This window comes from Heterodontus francisci, chromosome 3 (genome assembly GCF_036365525.1).
Source record: "Heterodontus francisci isolate sHetFra1 chromosome 3, sHetFra1.hap1, whole genome shotgun sequence".
Taxonomy (NCBI): Eukaryota; Metazoa; Chordata; class Chondrichthyes; order Heterodontiformes; family Heterodontidae; genus Heterodontus; species Heterodontus francisci.
The window spans coordinates 43,595,268-43,612,236 of NC_090373.1; positions in this window are offsets into that span (position 1 = coordinate 43,595,268).

Genomic DNA, 16,969 nt, shown 5'->3' on the forward strand with positions numbered 1-16,969 from the left:
GACAGCAATTTTACATGTGCTATCTGATTTGACAGCCACAAATCGGGTCGTGGGGCATCTCGGGAGCCCGGCAGGTTCATAAGGGTGGCAGGCATTGATTCTTGAGGGAGTTGGAGGAATAAATTTTATTTTTGATCCTTATTAATTCAGATGTTGTTTGTTTGTCCTAACAAAGGGTGTTTCTTGCATCTTGTGCAGAAGGGGTCATCTGAATGATATGCACTGCTGATGGGTACCAATCTACTCTGAGTTATTGGGTGAACAGAAAGGGCTTTCGTGAGCCAGTCCTAACAGTTGGAAGCTAATACTTGTGGTCAAAGCATCTGGTCTGCTGTATAACTATGGGAATTGTTCACTGTGGAGGTGGGTCATCAGATGATGATGAAGTTTCTGATGAGGAAGCTGGACATCAGTCAAATGATGATCAGGGAGGGAAAGGTGAATGTAAGTTGGCTCAACTGCTAGAGAGACCAGGGAGTCTCTAATAGGCAGGCGTTTCCATTGAGAGGATAAAAATTTTCACAAAATTGATATTGCCATATGAGATGAGTCACTGTGAGGATCTGAGAGGGAAAATTCACTCACCTTCAGGCGGAGAGATAATGTGACGATGCAATCCTTCACATCATGAGGAATGCAATCGAAGAGTGTGACCTCACATTTAAAACTACTTGTGATGAGCAATGATGTTGTATGAGACTTCAAGAATGACATGTCAAATAGTCAAAACACCAAATTTAATAGAATTATTCCAACACAAATCAAATATATAACTTACATGTTACCCAGTGAACCAGTTGTGATGTTACAGTGATTTCTTATATCGTTTGCGAGTGCTCATTCGGGTGGATGATCCCTCGCCACCAGACTCACCAGAGGCAGGTGGATGACCTGGTTGCCGCTCTGCTTGTGATGACTTTGGTGGAGGTCCTCTGCATGCTCGCGGCCGTGAGGGCCACGGCATCTTGGGGTTCTCCTGATAAATATCATGAGCATCCTGTAACACCCTGGGATTTCGCGGTTCACATGTCCCTGGCAGAGGGAGCAAGGAACTGCAGGATGCATCAGAGGGGCCCTGAGAGGAGTTCCCATATATGATCTGCTGCCCCTGTGCTCTCGTGAGGATCGGCTGGTCCCCAATGGTGACATCAGAGGGATGGGTGGCCTTGACCTGTCGCCAGTGCATCAGATTCTGCTCTCTGGTGCTCTGGTCCAGGGAGGCCACACTCGCTCTGAGGTCACGAATAGCGTCCAGAACTGGTCCCTACACTGCAGCCGCCAGTCTTTCAACAGACGAAGCCAGATGTTCAAATGCCTGAGAGTTTGCTGAACTCATACTCTAGATGGCTGTCTCCAGAGTATGAGTCATAGCGTGCAGCGTCTCCGGTAACTCCGCCAGATTTCCAAGGACCGCATTCTGCACCTACAACATCTCCCATTAATGTTCTCAGAGGCACATCATCAGCTTGTGGCTCTGCACTGGTCTAGCATCCCACTTTCCTCCGAGTGTGTGAGACGTCAGCCGATTCTGCTTCTGGTGGATGGCCCGGCAACTGTGCTGTGCTCACACCAGTATGTGAAAGCGACTCCTCGTACACGCTAATCCCTACTGATGTGTATCTATACTGGTACTTGGTGCTTCGCAAGGATGTGACGGTGAACCCTCTGAGACCCCCTCCTCCACCTCAGAGGTGGATGGTAAGGCAACGGAGATGCTTCCTGGCCCATGCTGTGTTTCACCTGTAGGGAAAATCATATTGATCAGTTTGATCAGCGATCCAGACCTAAGCACATGCTTTTGACTCCATTATGTTCACATCTGTGTGATGTCTCATTTGATGGAAAAATTCAGTACATTATACATTCACCACACCATTGGCCCACGGCTCTCCCCCCCACCCCCACCCCACCCAAAGTACACTCTTACACCACATTCTGGGTCACTCTCATGGCTATGTCCACCAGCCTCACCATCGGCAGCGGCTCGTCCTCCTTCCTCCCCTGCTATCGTCAATGCATCCTCCTCCATTCTACTGAGGAATGCCTGACTGGCAACGCCACCACCTGTATGGGACCTCTCTCAGGCATTGTGTGCCCTCCTGTCCTAATTAAACAAAAGTACTTTGTTTAAACATATTTGTTGGTATTTCACCCAAAGGGGTTGATGTTGCATTTAACTGCTGTGCCAGTGCTGAGCGCGACTTGAACACCTCCGCATCACCATTCAGCTCACACTTGCCCATCATGCGTCCCAATGTAAGGCAGCAGCCAAGCAATGATCATACAGGGTTTCCATATTGCATCACGATTACACATATGCCCTCCCTTGACACATTAATGGTTAGATGAATGAGGAGTGCCCCTTACCCGGGCAGAGCGAAGCAGGTCATTGAGGTACTTGCGGCACTGTATCCATGTGCGCCTTACTATGCCACGGCTGTTGACCTCCTCCGCAACCTCCAACCAGGCCCTCTTGGTCACTTGGGAGAGTCGCCTTCTACCATCTGCATTGAATAGGATGTCCTGCCTCTCCTCAACCGCCTGAAGGAAGACCTGCAGTGAATCATCCGAAAATCGGGGGGCTGAGCACATGCTTCTTCCCTCCATCACTTCATGTACTTGCCCTGTACTCGCCCAGTCCTTCTCTCCTTGCAGGTGTCACTCCTTTCAATGCACCAGACCCAATTCCAATGATGTCAAACCAAGTCTGAACTAACTGTGAAATTGCATTGCAATAAACCTTTTTCAAGGGCTTACATTAACCATTTCCAGATGTGGCCATGCCCCCAATGCTGATTTTCATCCCGCCTGCACTGATACGCCGTGGGGCCGCTAATTGGCTGCCCAGCGTGTGATGCCGGCAGCCAGGAGACACGGAACGGGATCGGAGCCCTCATCCACTTTAGGCACATCTGCCCCGGAGCCACAGATCACGGCAAAATTCCGGCCTCGGTCTTCCAAAATAAATCCATTTCCACACTTTAAATATGAGTACTCAAAACATATTTAACAAAAAATGGGAGCACTTTCATAACAATAGTATGTTGTATAGATGGGAGCAGGAGTTTACAAAAGGACATGGACAAACTAAGTGAGTAGACAACACTATGGCAGATGGGGAAGTGAGAACTGAGAAAGACAAATGGGAAGATTGTCTAGTATACAGGAGCTGTGGAAGAACAAATGGATTTTAGTGTCCATGTTCAAAGAACGCTGAAAGCTAATGCACACGTACAAAAAGGCTAATGGAATTTTGGCCTTTATCTCAAAGGGATTGGAATTCAAACATGATTAAATAATGTTTCAGTTGTGCATAGCCTTGGTCAGCTGGTCACATGGTACTGCACTCAGTTTAGGGCACCGAACCTCAGGAAAGATATTTTGGCCTTACGAAGTGGACAGCATATATTCACCAGAATGATACCAGGGTTTAAAAGCTTGATTTGTATTCCCATGAGTTTAGAAGGTTGAGGAGTGATCTAATCGAGGTGTTAAAATGAGAAAGGAATTTGATATGATAAATGCAGAAAAACTATTTCCTCTGCCAGGGGAAAGCAGAACTGGAGGGCATAATCTTAAAATGAGAGGTAGGCCATTTAGGAATGAAATCAGGAAGGTCTTTTCATTCCGGGTAGTGGAAATCTGAAATAAAAACAGAAAATGCTGCAAATACACAGCAGGTCTGGTGCATCTGTAGAGAGAGAAACAGAGTTCACGTTTCAGATCTGTGACCTTTTGTCCGAAATCTGGAATTAGCTCCCTATAAATGACTATGGCTGCTGAATCAATTGAAGTTCTCAAGACTGATATTGATCAATTTTTATTGGGTAAGGGTATCAAGGGATATGAAACAAAGATAGGTAATGGAGTTGAGGTAAAGATCCAGTCATAATCTAACTGAATGGCTCAGTAGGCTTTAGGAGCTGAATGGCCTACTCCTTTTGTACCTTTTGAATAGTTTTATTCACTGCAAAATAGATGTAATAGCAATGAAGTACCGTGAGTAATCTGTTTATAGTTAGCCCAAGGTATGATCATTTCATTACTGAAAAATGATGCAATCATTTATTTTTTTATTTATTTAGAGATACAGCACTGAAACAGGCCCTTCGGCCCACCGAGTCTGTGCTGACCATCAACCACCCATTTATACTAATCCTACACTAACCCCATATTCCTACCACATCCCCACCTGTCCCTCTATTCCCCTACCACCTACCTATACTAGGGGCAATTTATAATGGCCAATTTACCTATCAACCTGCAAGTCTTTTGGTGGTGGGAGGAAACCGGAGCACCCGGCGAAAACCCACGCAGACACAGGGAGAACTTGCAAACTCCTCACAGGCAGTACCCAGAATTGAACCCGGGTCGCTGGAGCTGTGAGGCTGCGGTGCTAACCACTGCGCCACTGTGCATTGCCCATTTTAGGACCCTCCTTAAAACCCAGCTTCTTGATCAAGCTTTTTGTCACCTTTTCTAAAGATTCCTTTTTTGAATCACATACATTTTTTCTGATAATGCCTCTGTGAAGTGACTTGATATGTTTCTCCATGTTAAAGGCGCTATATAATTGCAAGATACTGTTGTTGTGCAAATGTACCTTGTAGCATTGCATATTGGAAGCAATCAGTTGTGTTAAAGTTTGCTCTGTTATAGCATTGTCCAAACAGCTAGCAGGGCAACATTTAATATCTAAATGTAAGGGAATCTCAAAACAGTCTGAGCTGAAACTGAGAGTGGGAAAAGGCAGGGGATGCATGATAACACAGGAAGTGTGAAAGTATCTTTTATTGTTCCTATAAGTAAAAACGGTTTTAAATCTTTTTTAAAAAGTTAATTTGAAATGCAATAGTCAAAATGCGATTACTTTTATATCACAAATCATTTCAAATCATTGTATTTTATTCACCCAGCATTGGGAACAAACAATTCAGAACAGCCTATATATCAAAAATTGTTCACCTTACTTATGTTTGTCAGTTATATTTAGTTTTAAGTGCATAAAATTTGATTTGGCTGAGGGCAATCAGAATATTCAGCATCATGTTAGACTCATGCATTGTAGTCAAGGTATTGTTAACTCACTGAACAATGTCTTGTCAATTCTTAATTGTTAACTGAAAATTCACCTCGTTACCTTGGACAACAAGTACACAAACAATCATTTGTCCTAGGTCCTTGTCTCCCTTTGCCACTACCCCACCCCACCCACACCATCCGCCCCCTTCCCCCCCACACATTGCACCAATTTTAGCATTTATCTCACGACACATTCGGCTTTATTTAGTAAAGAAAGAACCACAAGGCGAAAGATAACAGCCAAGAATTTTCCAGTAAATTAACAGTGAGTTCCAGCACACAACATTATGAAGGCTGCGTTTGCTGAGAGCAATGGCACATGTGCAAATGCAGCCTGTGCCACTAAAACGTCACAGTCTGCGACGTCAGGCAGCTGCCAGGATTAAAGATGGCGCTGCTCAAATAATCACACAATGGCAACCTAAACATATGGCAGCACACAATGGCCGGAGGGGAGAGAGCGAGCGGGCCAGGGAGGGAGCAAGCGAGCGGGCCAGGGAGGGGAGGGAGCGAGCAGGCCGGGAAGGGGAGGGAGGGAGTGAGCGGGCGGGCGGGTGAGTCAGCGGTTGGGGGCGGACTGTGAGCGAGCGGGCGGGTGGGGGGGGGTGGTGGTTCCCCAGACCCCCTCTCCCCCCATGCCTGCTCTCTTCCAGCTCCCCAAACCCCCTCTCCCCCCACGCCTGCTCTCTCCCCGCTCCCCAGACCCCCTCTCCCCCCACGCCTGCTCTCTCTATGCTCCCCAGATCCCCTCTCCCCCCAACCCTGCTCTCTCCCCGCTCCCCAGACCCCCTCTCCCCCCACGCTTGATCTTTCCGGCCCGGATCCCCCCACCATCTGGCCGCATAATGCGATGACATCATCTGCGCATGCGCCAGCCAGTCCTGGCACAGCGGAACGCAGCGCATGAGCAGAGGGTAGGAACCAATCTGCGCATGTGCATAGATTGGCACAGTCAGATGACGTAAGCTGCTGGCTGCGTTGTCAGTAATCACTTTGCATTATTAATGCATTAAAAATCCAGCAATTTGTGGCGAAGAAGAGATACGCCATGAGTTGCGAATTGCCACAAATTGCTGGAAAATTTGTAACGCTCGCCATTAGCCTTGCACAAATGGAGTCTCACTGTCAACCTCCCATTGACATTCATTAAATATCAAAAAATTGCAGAAAAATCTGTGAGATTTAAAATCTCTCTTGGGAATCTGAGTTGTTCAAATTTATACGCCATCAACAGTCCTGCTTGCACTTAAAAAGGACCATGAGATACAGAAGATGGAGTAAGTGCCTTATCTCTGAAGTATCCCACTACCTCGGCTTTTACTGGACAAAGTGGTAGAAGAACACAGGGAACAGGCACAAAGAGTCAGGCACCACAGTCAGAGATAAAGTATTACCCATCTAATCAGGATAAATATTACCCACCCCAGAGAGTGTACACAGAGAGGATGTCTTTTGAGATGATGTGGGAGGAGCTGTGTGTGAGGAGGTTACACTTCAGCAAGGTGGCAACTGACCACCTCTGAAAAATATTGAAAGAGGACCTTCAGCCACATTCTACCTACAATCGAGCTTTGTCAGTGGCCATGAAGGTTTTTACAGCCCTCAGGTTTTGTGCAGGTGGGTCACTTCAGTCAGGCACCAGTGACATATGTAACTGCGCTCAGCAGGTTCATGAATGCAATATTCCGCAGGGCAACTGAGCTCATCAACTGTGACATGTTCCCAGTGCAGCAATGGGAGAGGCCAATAACATTCCACAGGATTGCTGGCTTTCCCAAAGTGCAGGAGACTGTCAGAAAAACCCACATGCCATTGAACGCACCCCGCCAGACACCTGTCACATATATCAATGGGGAAGGATTCCGTCATTAAATATGCTGATCTTTAGCAATGTCCAACTGCAGATCATGAATGTCAATGCTAGTCACTGGGGAAATTCATGACATTGTCGGCCTATTCCCACCACTGCTGGAATTAAGCCAGCAGCAGGGAGCACTCCACCATTAAAACAAGGCATCCTCTCTCTGGGCTTGGGGTGGGGGACCCTCCTCCATGGGCAAATTGTTGTCCATGGAGAGCCCCCAGCGGCAAAGGCAGTCCCTCCATTAACACAACCCCCCCACCCCCGTTCTCAACAACCACTCTTACCCCATCACTGGGGCACGCCAGACTGGCCCCGGTGACCCCACATCACTTACATTAGATCCGGTCCTCCAGAGCTGGATCTGGTCACAGACCTGGTGTAGTACCAGAAGTGGCCACCACTCCAGGTGGCGCTGCTGATGCTACTGATCTGCAGGCTCTCTGATTGGCTGGCACTCTTGCAGGACGGATCCCTGTGTTTAAAGGGACAGGGACCACAGCGCCAGGCAGTTAATTGTCCGAGCACCACTGAATTGCGCGAGGTGGGGTGGGGGGGTGGGGCGGTTCCGAAGGGCCGAGGCAAGGTTCCCCTCGTCTTTTTGACCCATTGTTGGAACCTCCATTGGCTCCACTAAATTCAGCTCCTCCTATGCATTGCACAATTTTGCCCAGCGGGAAGGACTGGCCCTTAACCTAGCAGATAAGATGTCAGTGGAAATGGAGAATCTGGAGGATCTCAACCCGAATGTCGCTGAGGCCATGGATCATGGCCCATTAAAAAAAGCCAAGGCTGCATGTCTAGAGAGCAGCCAGTGGCTCAGTCATTCTGACATATTGGCAACATGCCTCCTCCCTTGATCCCAGGACAGCACACAAAAGCAGCGGCAAGACTTGAAACAAAAACTGAGGTCGTTAGTCACTTTAAAAGTAGTTCTAGATATCTCCTTTCACAACAGTTGTAAATGTAAATATGTTGAAATTATTGTTAGAAATTTTCAAACTTTTAACATGTTGTAAATCACTTTTCACAGAACTATTTAACAACAGCAACAATACGAACAACAATTATCAGGGCAACAATTAAAAATAGCAAAAGCCAAGCTATCAATATCAATAAATAATGTATCGAAAGCAATAGAACAAGCACAATAGCAACAAATTTAATAAACTGTTTCCAATACTTGTACCCTCAGGAATGTGCCTGATGGTAATCTGTGAGTGAGACTGTGCTGGAGGAGGTTCATATCAGTCAACTAAATAAGGTGTTCATTCTGGAGCCTCAGGTAATAAAACTACTCATTTTGGAGATAGCGAAGAGTTGAAGTCTTTTGCTAAGCCCATCTATGGAAACAGATACTACTTTTTTATTAGTAATCTGTACAATTCTGTCATGTAATACCTTGCTAAGTTGAGCAAGAGGGTTTATATAATCCTTTCAGAAGTTTCTACCCCAATTTGTTTTCCCAAAACATCCATTCTCCTACAATAAACACAGACAATGCTGGAAATACACAGCAGGTCAAATAGCAACTGTGGAGAGAGAAATGTAGGATTAACCAATTCTCCTACGCTGGACATTCATTTTGTTTCTAACATCTCAGCCTTCACATATTCTTGTCGGATTTTCTCATTCGGAATCTCCATCATTTTATCTCTCATCTCTTAAACCTCGGACAAGTATTTGGTAACAGGAGATGTAAAGCTTGATTTCAATAATCAAGGAAGTCAATAAGGGAGACTGTAGGGGTGTCCCATAGGAAATATGAAACAAGAAATATTCCAGGTTTTCTGCAGCATAATCATTAACTCCATTTTTATCCAATTCAGATGTTGATCACATTTGTTTTTCATGTTCAGAGCCAGACAGACAGGTCTTCTTAAAAGCTAATTATTGATCTCCATTGCAATAGCCCTGGTGGTGACAGGATGCAAGGTGAGCCCTATCCTCATAAAATAGTGGGTGATTGAGATAAATGGAGATGTCCAGTGGATCCAACCTAAACCCACAGAAGACCCACCCTTTACTTGCAGCACGCAATTCATGGCTATGCCATCTTTGGGCACTTCTCTTCCATTGGCCTTTTGTCAGTGTCGTGACTATACTTGGCATGCCATATCTTGATGCTTTCATCACGGTGTCACCATGGCCCATTTTATGCTATCGCCAAGAAACAATTTCAGCCCCATATACGGTGTAAGCGGATAGAAGCAAGTGAAAAAGAAGTGAATGCCTTCCATTCAGAATGCCGCCATCAGCAATAAGAAAGTAAATCTGGGGCTAAATTGGAATAGCTCCCAAAAACAGGCATGGGGATCGTGATGTGTGATTAACCCAGGCCTGTTCAATGTAATTCAGACAGCACACCCACTTTGTGCTCATTTGACTGATGTCAGCGTCCAGTCAGCAGTAATTGCGCATCAGCAGGGGGCAGTTGGTTTGTGCTGCAGATAAAAGTCAGATAAAAGTCTTTCAGTGCCTGACACACCACTCCTTGAAGACTCTTGCAACTTGTAACAACTATAGAAAGCACCAAACACTTGTAGAATTGCAGCAACAGCCAGAAGAGATCAACCAGAAACTAACCCATAAGTACCTGATGCTCCCTTTATATAGCACTGGGTGGGGGATCCTTCCTGCTGCTGAATGCTTGTTCAACTTTACGGGGTCAAGAAAGGGTGTTATCTGGAGCATTGAGCTCCAAAATGGTACCGCTGGCATCAAATCAACATTGCATGCTGATTGCCATCATGATCTACTTGGTCTGCATACTTCTGGTAGATGTTTACTTGCGCACGGTCTGACAACATCACCAATATGGCACCCGGCGTGATTCACTCCAGTGTGTGTATGTGTGTTTCAGAGACCCCATTTTGGAGAACTAAGGGCCCTTGTAGCACCCAAAAAGCATGTTCTAATGAGCCCAATTCCTTGTGCTATATGTTTCTTAAATTTTCTAATCAAGTTTATTAATGTTGTAAACCGATACCACTGTAGGTTGTTAAAATTGAAAACAGACATTGTAGTAATAATGGGGTCAGAATGTATAATATTACCTCAAGATTGAGAAGATTATACATGACTTTAGATTGTCACTTCATTCTATCCCAGCAATGTGCCATATTTCAAATTTTATCTGTTTAATATATATTTTTATAATCACAAAATACAGAAGGCAGACCAGACAACTATTCAGTCAATCTATGGCCAGAATCTTCTATTAGAAAAATTTCAGGAATGGGACCATTTCTGGGTCCTGACTCCACAGGGGTCAGAGGTATGCTGACAGGGGGATTCTTACAGGAGGCAGCCAATTAAGAGGATGCCTCCACGGTCGCTGTCCAAAGACGGTGGATAAGTACCTGAGGTGGGAGCACAGGAAATTGCAGGCCAATCCATTAGAGGCTGGCAGCCCGCATTGTGAGACCAGTGGGAGCAGCGCAGAGGGCTGCAATGATAGATCGGCAGACAGGCACTTCAGCCACCATTAGCATCCGTGGAGTGCCTGAAATGGTGAATAATTATGGCCAGCGGAGACATCTGTCTCCACTATTTCAGAGCTCAACGGCAAGGATGCAATATGGGCAGACAACGGCCCTGCTATTTGCTGCCACTGAGCTCCTCCACTGCCTGAACATTAAAGGTGCTCCAACCTCCTTCTGTAAGGCCGCCTCCTCTCAGTTGCCAGGGGCTGACACAGCGGAGGGCCCACATGCCATTCACAAGGTTACCTGGCACTCTGTCCAACTGGTCAAAATTGCATGTAAATGAATCAGGAAGACCTTCATAAGTTACACAATGATTGTTGGAACAAAACCAGTATATCACTAGCTCTGTCACTGTACTTGGATATGCAGTTGAAGTGCCATCACCTGCAGGGCTACGGAACAAGAGCTGGAAAGTGGGATGAGGCTGGATGGCTCTTTTTTGGTCAGCACAGACTTGATGGACTAAAGGTCTTCTTCTGTGCCATAAATTTTCTATGTTTCTCCCACAGTCTATACTCTACAGCCCCACTATGGGACATGTTAAGTTATTAGTTTGAAATAATTATGGTTACAGGTTTACATTCATTCTCTAATGTCCTTTTGAAATTTGTAAAATTCATAAGAACACTGATATTTGGGCCAGTTTCAGCATATTGTCAGTTTATTCTGAATTGTGTTTGGATTCATCTCATTATAACTCTCCCTTGTTTTGTGTCCTTGAGTAATAATGATTGGTGGACATTTGATAGAGTCAGTTCTGGTCATACTGTCATGCTCGGCCCCCACCTGCCAAGAATGAGGCACATTAATTTTGTCATGAACATTGATTTTAAACTGTTACAGGAGTGAAGAAAGGACTTGTTAAACAGATCAGCCGTGGCTGGAAAAGACATTTGCATATTCACAGACAGTGTTTAGAAGGACAAAGCAGCCATTCCCTGACATATTCAACCCACAATGGACTTTTGATCACCAGATGTTGAAGGTGGGGGAGCTCGCATTCCAAGTTGACTGCTAAGATGGCCGAATACACAAATGGACATGGGCAAACCAGCTAATCACATGACTAACCTGCTGGGCAACCTGAGTTTTTTGAATTTGTACAAACAATTTGGGCAAAAAAGCAGAATGCTCCTGGACTGAGAAGATCTCTCCTGGCTGGCTCGCCACAGCCTCTCCTGTCTGCCTGCTCCTATCTCTTTTTCACAAGCCTCTGAATCCACTGAAGACACATGAACCCCAAGAGAGCAAAATCTCCGACAGTGAACAAGGTTTAAGAAGAATACTGGGCCCCAACAAAAAGCAAGATTTACCTACAATCAAGAACTCTACAGTGAGCTCAAAGAACCCTAACAACAGCTCTTCAGATATTGCCTCAAACTTTTCCACTTTATTTTTCTTCTGCTCTTTTCTGTCTCTATTTGCATGTGTGTATTGCATATGCATGTTAGCGTGGGCGTGTCGTGTATCCGTAGGCGTCAACTGAATTAGAGTTTAAGATTAAGTTTAATAAATTTCAACTTTTCTTCTTTAAACCTAAGAAAGACTGTTTGTGCTGGTTTCTTTACCTCATAATTGGAAAGCGGTGAACAAGGATTCACCAAGGGTGAGCTAAAAACACAGTGTGTTTAAAATTAAACCCTGTTACAGTAATAGCAGGTAAAGGCTGAGAGGGAACCCCTAGACACCTTTCTCACCTAATCGTAACAATACTCTTTTTCAAGATACTCATAGCATCAGTTGCAGTTCAAGCTTGTAATATAAAGAGACATTATGAGAAAGCGGAAAGGATGTAGCACTTATATTATGTTACCTCCTTAAATCATCTTAAATTGCTTCTCAATGGGCTTATAAACAAGCAGTAACATAATTACAACCGTAATGTATTGAAGTATAATGCAATAGTATATTGAGTGCCGATTTGAAGAACTGTGGCACCACTCTTAGAATGCAGTATAAACAAATAAAAAAGAAATGAAGTGAGCATTTTACAAAGGCAGGGGTATTTAGCAGATATTTCATTACCCTTTAGCCACCTTTAAACATAATGAGTATTTATTTCAAATTAATAACCCAACATGTGTCACATTCCTAAAAATTGAAAAAGCTATGTACAGGTTCAAGACCCACAGAACAGGACAATTCCACTGCCAAAAGAGTAGGGAAAAAGACAGGATAAATCAAGAAATAGTGGTTTAGACCTTGATGTTGTTTGATTGCGTAAAACGGTGATCCTGAGTTGGCAGCTCATTTACATATCTCTTGATTTTTATTTTCATTGACTTCTAGAAAACAGGAACAGGAAGGAAAATGAGTAAATAGGCCGAGAGAGATGGGGTTATATGTATGTAAATTTCTGTAAAGTAAAATATTGTAAATAAAATTGGGGTCCTGGAGGCATCCATTGCTACAACGACAGGATTACAATATAGCATTAATAGTGTTATGGCTTAGCCTCAGGCAGCACTGACAGCTAAAGGTTCCTGGCTACAAATGGATAGAACAGTGAAAAAGATGGTGGGGCATGTATGTTAGTAAAGGCTCTTAGCACAGTGCTAGAATGTAAGGATGACCTAGGGGGCTGCATTTAGATAGAATCAAGGTGGATAGAGTCAAGAAATATGAAGGGAAATGGTCCGATTTGGTATCATCTTCCAATTTTAACACTATATTTCCAATTCCTCAGTCCAGGTCATTTATGTAAATGGTAAACAACAATAGAGCCCATACAAGAACCTGGGGCTTTTGCCTTCCTGAAGTTTGTCCAATATCTCCTTAATATCTTAACTATTTTAATATTCCTTTTGACTTCTTCTTGTGTTATTTCCTCTTTGTTAGCCTCTGGGGATAGTGAGGGAAAATGGCGTAGAGGTAGATGATCAGCCATGATCTGTTTGAATGACAGAGCAGGCTCGACAGGCCGAACAGTCTACTCCTGCTCCTATTTCCTATGATCCTAGGATGTCTTCAGTGAAAACTGAGGCAAATTATACATTCAATATACCTTTCATTTCAGTATAATCTCCTGTGAGCTTATCTTTCTTATCCTTAGAGACCATATCCTTTATTTTAAATCTCCTTTTTGTTACATATGTGTATATAGAATCATTTACTATATATTTTTCTAGTTTTTAATATTTTCATTTCATATTTCCTCTTTGCTTTCCTAATTGCCCTTTTATCTATTTCCTAAGTTCATCATATTCCCTTTTGGCATCTTCTAATTCATTTTTTATGTACTTTGCATGTGGCTTTTTTCTTGAGAGTCAATTTTATCCTCACCTCTTTAATTATCCATAGCGGCTCATTTGTGGCTACTTAGTTCTTAATTTTTAGTGCAATATATTTCCCTGAACAATATTGATCTCTTCTTTAAATTATGCCCACTGTTATTCTGGCAGTTTATCTGTCAATATTTTCTCCAGTTCACCTCCCTTAGCTCCATACTCATTCTCTCAGAGTTGGCTTTATTCCAGTCGAATACTTTGGTCTTTGTACTACCTGTATCTCCCTCAATCATTATCATAACCATTATTATATTGTGATCACTACAACCAACATATTCTCCCACAATTCCCATCTGTTCCTGTTTCTTTCCCACTACCTGGGCTATCAGTTCTTCCCCTTTTTTTAATTCATTCTTGGGTTGTGAGCATTGCTGGCAAGAACAACATTTATAGCCCATTCCTAGATGACTTTCAGAAATTGTTGGTGGGCCTACTTTTTAAACAGCTGCAGTCCATGCAGTGAAGATGTTTTGATAATGTATTTTTTTTATTCGTTCATGGGATGTGAGCATCACTGGCAAGGCCAGCATTTGTTGCCCATTCCTAATTGCCCTTGAGATGGTGGTGGTAAGCAGCCTTCTTAAAACCCTGCAGTCCATGTGGTGTAGGTACTGCCACAGTGCTATTGAGAAGAGAGTTCCAGGTTTTAATCGCAGCGACAGTGAAGGAACAGCAATATAGTTCCAAGTCAAAATAGTGTGTGGCTTGGCTTGGAACCTGCACATGGTGGTGTTCCCATGCATCTGCTGCCTTTATCCTTCTAGATGACAGAGGTCGCTGGTTTGGGAAGTGCTGTTGAAGGAGACTTGCTGAGTTGATGCAGTGCATCTTGTAGATGGTACACACTGCTGCCACTGTGCGCTGGTGGTGGAGGTAGTGAATATTCACGGTGGTGGATGGGGTGCTGATCAAGCAGACTGCTTTGTCCTGGATGGTGTTGAGCTTCCTGAGTGTTGTTGGAGCTTCACTCATCCAGGCAAGTTCCATCACAATGCTGACTTGTGCCTTGTAGATGGTGGACAGGCTTTTGGGAGTTAGGAGGTGATGATGACACCTTCCATCACTTTGTGATGATCAAGAATAGACTGGTGCGATGTTAATTGGTCAGATTAGATTTGTCCTGCTTTTAATGGATAGGACATATCTGGACAAATTTCCACATTGTTGGGCAGATGCCAGTGTTGTAGCTGTACTGGAACAGCTTGGCAAGGATCACAGCTAGATCCAAAGCCCAAGTCTTCAGTACTACTGCCGCAATGTTGTCAGGGCTCATAAATGTTGTAGTATCCAGTGCCTTCAGCCATTTCTTGATATCATGTGGAGTGGATTGAATTGGCTGAAAACTGGCATCTGTGATTCTGGGGACCTCAGAAGGAGGACACGATGGATCATTCACTTGGAACTTCTGGCTGAAGATGGTTGCAAATGCTTCAGCCTTATTGTTTGCACTGATGTGCTGGGTGCCCCCATCATTGAGGATGGGGACATTTGTAGAGTCTCCAGTTAATTATTTACTTTGTTATGTAGGGAGTTCCAGGATTTTGGCCCAGCATCAATGAGGGAATGGCAATATATGTCCAAATTGGGATAGTGTGACACTTGAAGGAGACTGTGGTGATGCACCTGCTGCACTTGTTCTTCTAGGTGGCGGAGGTCACAGGTTTGGGAGATGCTTCCAAAGAAGCCTTAGCAAGTTGCTGCAGTGCATTCTGTAGCTTGCAGACACTGCAGCCATTGTGCGCTGATAGTCGAAGGAATGGATGATTAATCCAGTGAATACTGTGCTGATCAAGCAGATTACTTTGTCCTGGATGATCGTAGAATTATAGAAACATACAGCAAAGAAGGAGGCCAATTGGTCCATCATGCCTGTGCTGACTCTTTGAAAGAACAGTTGTGCTTAGTCCCACATCCCCTCCTTTTGTCCATACCCTGTAAGTCAATTTCATCTTTACCTCTTTAATTATCCATGGTGGATAAACTTCTTGAGTGTTGTTGGAGCTGCACCCATCCACACAATTGGACAATAATCCATCAGACACCTGAGTTGTTCCTTGTAGGTGGTAGAGTGGATTTGGCGAGTCAGGAGAAGAGTCACTTGCCGCAGAATTCCGAACCTCTGACCTGCACTTGTAGCTAGGGTATTTATGTGGTCGGTCCAGTTCAATTTTTGGTCACTGGTGACACTCAAGGTGTTGATGAAAGCCTAGAAATGGTAATGCCATTCAATGTTAAGGGGAGGTGCTTAGACTGTCTCTTATTGGAGATGATTGTTGCCTGACACTTGTGTTGTGTCAAAGTTATTTGCCACTTATCTGTCCAAGCCTGGATGCTGTCCAGGTCTTGCTGCATGCAGACATGGAACAGGCATTGCGCATGGAACTAGACACTCGAATCATCAGTGAACTGCCCCATTTCTGAGCTAATGATGGAGGGCAGGTCATTGATGAAGACAATTGGGCCTAGGATGTTGCCCTGAAGGTTTCCTGTAGTGATATCTTGGGGCTGAGATGATTAGCCTCCAACTACCACAGCCATCTTTCTTTGCGTTGGTAAAACTCCATCCAGAGTTTTCCCACTGACTTCAATTTTATTAGGGTTCTTTGGTGTTACATTTGATCAAATCTTAATATCAGTGGCAGTCCCTGCAGCCTCACTGATTGCATATATTGAATCACAAAGGAGTCTCATATATACTACAAAAACTCCATGTCCTTTACCACTTTCATTCCCACTCTTTGCCAGTTTATCTGGGAATTGTTGAAATTCCCCATAATTATGATTCTATGTTTTTACTCATTTCATGGATTTGTCTATATATTTCTCCTTCCACTTCTTTTCCACTAGTTGTTGGTCTTCAATATACCCCTAGTAGTGTGACCAATCCCTTCCTATCCTTTATCTCAATTAATCTAAATGCCATTTCTATCTCTTTGTTAATGATAATTATATCCTTTCTTACTACTGCCTTGTTTATTTTTGATTAACACAGCCTCCCACCACCGGTTCTTCCTCTGTATTTTCTAAATATATTATAACCTGCAACATTGAACTGTTAATACTATCCTGTCTGCAGCCACATTTCTGTTATCTCTATTATATCTGTTTCCTCACCTAATTACTGTCTCCACTTCCATCATGTTGTTGCTGATGTTCTGTTATTGCTTGACAGGCAATTTAATTTGGTTTTATTTTTAATTACTCCTGCTTTATTTTTTAACAGGTATTTTATTTTTACTGCCTATAGGTTT